The sequence below is a fragment of the Strigops habroptila genome, chromosome 6, assembly GCF_004027225.2.
Source record: "Strigops habroptila isolate Jane chromosome 6, bStrHab1.2.pri, whole genome shotgun sequence".
In the NCBI taxonomy this organism is placed as follows: Eukaryota; Metazoa; Chordata; class Aves; order Psittaciformes; family Psittacidae; genus Strigops; species Strigops habroptila.
Window position 1 is genome coordinate 16,022,178 of NC_044282.2, and position 7,279 is coordinate 16,029,456.

Below are 7,279 nucleotides of genomic sequence, written 5' to 3' on the forward strand. Positions count from 1 at the left end.
TCTAGAAAGCTGGGAACTCATTTTCTATTGCAGCTGTACAACATGAAAGGCTCTATGTGGCCTCAGAGCAGGCCAGTGACCTCCACTGCACTTCTTAGGTTTTTATTTCCTGTTGCCAAGGAAGGTTGATGTTCCCTCAGTCATGGTACTTGAGCTTTGCTTCAGTCCAACTACCCGCAAAGGGGAGTTAATAACAATTCTTCTCCTGATGAGTAATTTTACACATTATTTTTCAGGTGCTGTTATCCACCTGAAGTCTCAGCTGCTAAAAGCTTAAAATTAGGCGCAATGAAGTAGTACGAATTGTCTTATATATAGACCCATATACATATTATATACATATGTACATATATATGAATGCCTATCTGTGCCCCACCCCGAGCAGTGATCACCACATACAGCAAACTGCGCATCCCAGAGACAGGAGATGAACCTGTTTGTATCTGAAATCTCTCTTGAGCACCCTGGAGGTGACTGACAAGGTGTTCAGCTTTCCTGAACTACTGCCTCCATGTGTTGCACTGATAGAGCTTCAATTGGACACATGCCAGTGAAATTCTTTCCAGCTTGGCTTCCTAAGGAAGGCAAGGTGTCTTCCTATCTATCTCCTTTCGACCTCCTCCCTGCTAGCACTTAGGCCAGTTGATGCAACTCAGGCAGGTGGCAGATGCTCAGGGATGCTGAGATCCTTGAAGTTTTATCTACGGAGTCCCCATGCTGATACAACATCCTTTTTTTTAAAAAGTAACCCATTTAAAACACCAGCTTGTCTTTTAGAAGGACTGAGCTCCTCTGAGCTTTTGAACAAACAGGCTTTGGCTTTTAGTTCCAGGATGTTTAGGGCTGTAAATCGTGATTGAAATAAAGCACCTCCTTCAGCATGTAGAGTTCATCCATCCTGGGAGGGGGGCATAAAATTTAAGATGAGCCCTTGTCTGTAATGTTTCCTATCAGTAAGCTTCATGTGATCTCTGCCTTCACACACCCACAAATGAGGGGACTTCGGCATCTTGTGCAACAACCAGGAACATAAAGTCAGATTTTACAGTTTTGAGTACTGTTACGAAATAGACAATTTACAAATCTCCTGAGTAGTTAACAGAGTCAGCTAAGCCCAGCTGAGGCAGGAGAAAGCCCTGATCTGTAAACAACAAAGTCACAGTGGACTGCAGGCATGGGGGAGGCAGAAAGGGCTGAAAGTTTTTCTTTAGTCTTTTTCTTTCCTAAATTTCCATATTTTGATTTTCCATTTCCACACACAAAGCTGTCTGTCTCCTGTGTTTTAATTATCCAGTTTGAAGTATTTCAACTTGGTAGTGGTTTTATTGACTTGAGTATTTTTGTTGTCTCCACCATCTGTCACCAGCAGGGACTGAGAATGGCCCCTTCACAGCCAAAACCATGTCCTATTACTGCCTGTGTGCAAGAATCATCACCAATAGCCATGAGCAGCAGTGGTCTTCCATCTTCTCCAGAGAAAAACTACCCAAAAGAGGATGCAAACCTCCAAGCCAATGTGTTCTATAAGAATGAAAAAACCCCTCCATTAGAGCAAACGGATTACTCTGGGTTTCCTTTAGTGGTTACTGGCAATGTTAATGAGATGACTGCATGTTTCTTTTGCAGAGAACTGTGAAGCGTGGGTTTTCAAATGTGAACTGGTTCATTTTAAGCCAAATGTATAGCTCCATGCACCAGCCGCAGAGATCCAGAACTGCAACCCTTGTTTAGCTCAGAAACAATTTCAAGTGAGCAATCTGGGGAAGAAACTCTCCAGTTTAAGGAGTAAACCGAATTAAAAAGCATGATTAATTGCTACAGCTTATTTAGCTTCAGATTTCTCTGCTTTGCATGCTTACCAGAGAAATCATAGCACCTATACTTGGTGCTAATAAAAGCTCTATTAATGCTAATTGGTTTTTACATTGTAAATTTATTACCTAGAGTTTCATGCTACGTGGCCATATAGTTTAATAGTCTACTGTTTAACAGCCCGCCTCAGGTTCAGAATGGATACTTGCATTAAAGCTCCATATTGCAACTTCCAAACCCACCCCAACACAGCGTCCAGAACAACCGAGTTGTCCAATTTTCACCAGACCTATGCTAAAGTGACAAAAACAGTCACTAGGCTGGCAGCAAAGGTGCAATGGGGGAAAAGCCCTGCTGGTCACAGGAACCATCCAGGGCCCCGCCAGCGGGTTTGTGAGGAGTTTAGGTTGCAGAGCCCTTGTCAAGCCCGGAGCCATGGACAGAGAGCAGAGGGAGCAGGAGGAGGGAGCTAGAGGCTGAGCGACGCAAGGCAGGCAGCACTGCCTGAAGATGCCCTGAGCTGAAGGGGAGGATACGGCAAAAAGGCCAAGTAAAAATTGGCTGAATATCCTCGTGTAAAAAAATTATTTGGAGATTCATCCAAAATTCAAAGTGTCAGTCATTTCTGAGGTTGCAATAGCAACCTTTTGCTTTTATTAAATTTTGCTTTTATTAAATTTTGCTTTCTTAAATTATCACCTTTGCCTTGATGCTGCCATCTGAAAAAGAGCAGAACCTTATATTTCCTCTTTTTTTCCTTTGGCTTTTTTTGGGTTTTGTTGGTTGTTTTTTTTTTAATCCAGCTTTCCACAAAACCCTTCACCTCCAGCTAGAGAGGAGGCCTGGAAAATTTCAGGCTTCTAAGTGAAACTTTTGGATAGTCGCAAGCAAGTGAACACAGGGAGATGTAACATAATGGAAAGACTTTGGCAGCCTTAGCTGTAGCTGTCACCAACACTCCAGCCCTAATGAAAACTTTCCTGAAGTAAGGCTGCAGTAGACTCATTAACCCAAAGCAGACCTTTCCTGACCTCAACGTGGTTTGCAGGCAGGCTGAACTCCGCAAGACAGAGAGGGCTGCTCGAGCAGCCATGCTCCATAACGGAAGGGGCTTGCATGTGCAGATCAGAAGGTTATTTCTGCTCAGGGTTTAATCCCCTCCGGCTGGGGGTGAGAGGCCACGATGACTTGTCCAGGACAAGAGCTTTCTGCATTCCTGGTTCACAGAAAATCCTGCCTGGTGTTCCCCAAGCACCAGCAGTGCTGCTCTGGACAGCTTCCCTTGGACCTGCCATCCTGCTGCCCGCCAAGTTTCCACGGAAAGGACACTCAGCCTCGCCCGAAAGAAGACAGAAATGTTCTGTGCTAAACTGCTGGATTCCCAGCAGGGTCAGAGACCCAGGCAGACAGCCCTCAGCTCCTGGCTTGCCTTCCTTCATGGCGCAGCCCTGTGCCCTGCAAGGTCAAGAGTGCAAACCCCAGTGCAGCCCCCCAGCGAAGTGTGAAAGGGTGCTTCAAGGCTTCCACCACCACCACTCTGTTCACAGCAGCCCCAGCCAAGGGAACAGAGCTGCACCATGCCCAGGGCAGCTCTCTCCAGCACAGGGCGTAGGCTGCAGAGCCTTTTGGGGCACCCTTGGCCCCCAGAAGCTCTGCATTTGCTCTAGATGACCAGCTGGCATTTTGAGAAAGGTTCATGGTTATTATCTCTGTTGTCGGCTGGTTTGCAACACGTAGGGGCAAAATGTGCTTCAGATTATACCCCCCCTGGCAATCCACACCCACCGTAGGGTCTTGAAACTCCACATTGTTCACCCTGGAGAAGAGAAGGCTCCGGGGAGACTTTACAGCAGCCTTTCAGTACTTAAAGGGGGCCTACAAGAAAGATGGAGACAACCATATTAGCAGGCCCGGTGGTGGTAGGAAAAGGGGCAATGGTTTTAAACTGAAAGAGGGTAGATTTAGACTAGATACAAGGAAGAAATTTTTTACAATGAGGCTGGTGAAACACTGGAACAGGTTGCCCAGAGAGGTGGTAGATGCCCCATTCCTGGAAACATTCAAAGTCAGGATGTCCTTGCCCATGGAAGGATGTTAGACTAGATGATCTTTAACGGTCCCTCCAACCCAAACTATTCTATGATTCTATGCTTCTATGATTACTTTCTTATTATGTATCTAATTGTCTTATAATGTACCTAATTTCAAGAGAGGCCTGAGGGCTGATTCTGAAGACAAATATCACACTTTCCTACAGCTGAAGTGCCTAGGAGTTGAAAGACCTCTGTCACCAACATGCTTAAGTGATGGGCTTGGCAGCTGCCCATTAATACGCTGAATACCCTTCCCTCTCTTGGTTTCTTTTCTCTGCCCAAGCATTGCATAGGGCCCTGTTGCCAGTTTTCAGGTAACACTGCAGGTGACCCACAGTGTCACAGCTAGAGGGGATGCCATTATAAAGCTGGGGTAGGTAGACAGAGTCCTAAGCTGAATGAGGGCTGAGTGGCCACAACCATAAACTTCTGGTCTCCCCACCATCAGAACATGAAATTTTGTTCCAGCTTTCTGGTACAAAAGGGCTGCAGCACAGGCACAGAGCAATATGTACACACATCACAGCCTTGGGGCAACCGCTGAAGCCAAATTAATAGCAGGCCTGTTTTTTTGACATCAGGTAGCTGGCAGACTACCGTCTTGTTACTGGATCCTGTTAATGAAAGACAGAGCAGAAGGAAATAGTGTCCTTTTGGCCCTTGGGCACCTGAGCATCACTGAGGTCTGAGGCTGGTTGGTTATATTTTCATATGTGCACGTACCACATATTAACTCTATATCCATGTAACTTTTGCATCTCTATAAACAGATGAGTATTGTTCTGTATTGATATATATCTATTTTTTGGTGTCTGTCTGTCAGGAGTGAGTCAGACTTCTGTTAACAGTTGCTGATTTTGCTCTGTAAATGCAATTGATCATTGATTTGGAAGAAAGTAGTAAAAACCAATGATTGTGTGTTTCTCCTCTTTTCCCCTTAAAAGAGCGAGGTTTCTGGCCCCACAGCCAGAGGATTGCCAGACAAACATTTGATTTTGCATCCAAGAAGAAGCATGGAAAAGAATGGGTAAAGGATTCCCTATCAGCAAACCTACCACTGGCGGAGAAAGTTTCTGTTGTGCCAGAATCTGCTTGACACGAGGCTTCTGCTGCCTCCTCCCTTCTCCAAGTCCCCTCCTCCCCCAGGACGAACCAAACAGGAACGGCGGTTTTAGCAAAGCTAGTCCAAGCCAGGGCTAAAAGCTTCCAGGAGGGGTTAGGACCAAGCAGCTGGGGCCGCTGGCAGAGGTTAGAGGGAAATGTGAAATAACAATAAAAACCAGTTACCATTTGTAAAAGGCTGACTGGCTACTGTTTAACAACCCTACCTGTGACCAGGATGATACTAATATTAAAACCAGGAATACCAGTGACGGCATGCGCCTGGAAAACATTACATTTAAGCACAAAGGCTCTTTAAAGGATCAGTTCATAACATCACTCTGACATACAGCTATCAGACCACTCAGAGTACCTAGATATATGAAGCAATTGAAAGGACACATACTGTAATTACAGGGATATACAGATATGCACGTTTCAACCTTAGCTTCAGAGCAATAAATCTTTGCTAGGTAGATAAATCTTCGGTTGGTAAGAAAGGACTCTTGCAACTGGTTCCTGTAAAGGAAACGTGCTCTCACATTAATAAGCTTTAATAGTGAATAGTTCTATTGATTTTGGTGGTGTTCCTTGCAAAAGTGAACATTGTAAGGTTTCTCTGGAAGAAATCTGATGGGGACTTTTTTTTTTCCCAATGTATTTCATGTACATTTGCAGTAAAACTTACTAACTTTCCCAAACAGATGGTTCAGTGTGTTTCTTTTTCATTATTAAACCAGTGACCTATAGCAGACAGCACTTTTCTATGGAGCAGTCCTTGATACCTTACTTACCAGCAGGCAAGTAAATGGTAAAAAGTATGATGGTTTTACTGCCACAAAAGGGAATAATTGTGCCAGTACCATTCTTTCTCATGTCCTGCATTTACTGCACTGATGGGTTAAAAGAAAGTGCACAAGGCTCACAAAATGTTGAAAACTACATGTAAGTATCTTCAGGGTTGACCACTGTGCAGTCAAAAGGATTGAACTGATCTGGTTTTCACTCGTAGAAGTGGTTGCCTTACCATGGCAGAATTGTCTAGAACCTCCAAGTCCATTTCAGACTGTGACTTGTCTCTGACTGGCACTCAATGGGACCATCAGAAGAAGACGTAAAGACCACAAATGTATCCAGATGTTTTGCCAGTCACTATCAGCTAACAGCTGGCTTGTGCTCTGGAAAATGTAACTCTGAACGTTCATCCCTCTGTAAATGTGTCATCCTTTTAAAAATTCTTCTGCCTCCAAAGTCCTGTGGCAATGGTCTCCTCATATGCTAAAAAAAACAAACCCTCATACAGATTTTTTAATTTCTTTCTGTATTGTGAAGGGTAGATGATAGCAATATTTCGCCTACCCCTCCCGTGCCATTATTCTTTGCTTCTTTCTTGCAAAGGATAGCCAAATCCTTTGCATGGAAGCCTTTTCACACTTTTTGCTACCCATCCTTTTTACTCGTTCATTTCTCCCACAGTTACGTTCAGGTAAGCAACAGCATGGACTTACTATTTCCTAGTATTCCCTTCCTATTCCATATGTAGGATATGCCATTCATCTTATCACTGTGCCAACTCTGGCACTAGGATTGCTTTTTCCCACTCTTGGACACACACAGTCTGTGACCTGAGGTGATTAGTCACCGATAGGGTTTATTTAGGCAACACAAATAATTAACTATCAATCAACCAGCTAAATCCTCCAAGTCTAGCTGAACTCAGCAAGGTTTAAATTAAGCTCAGTGAGGTTTGGGAAGCTCGGTGGCTTGCAGGATTGACTCTTTTTCCTCTGAAGTACTTTCCCAATTAAGCAGTAGTTCACAGAAGGCTGTGGGGTTTGGATCATTACAGGTGACAGTCCTTGGGAGCTCTGAAGAAAGGGCCGGAGGGAATAGTCCCCTTTCTCACTTGAGCAATGAGGTGACTCCCCTGGAAACCACTCCTTTTAGTGCCCTATTAGTATTCTGACACACCGTTCATCCTATTAAAAATTACCTTGTCACCAGTGCCCTTACTAACTGTCATAAGCATGGATGGGGCATTAACAGGCAATTCATTAGCTCTGCTCTGTTTCAGCTGAGGAAGGGTTTCTTCTATATGGGATGGAGCCTGCCCTAGAAACATCCATACAGATGCATGCACCTTTAGGTATACGGCCTACAAGTCACCGCATTATTTTCCCCAGCATCTCCCCCAGAGCAAAATCAGATGCATTTCTCCGTTAATCAGAAAAAGGTGGGGAAAACCACTAAGCTAACAGGACTTTCAAGGACAT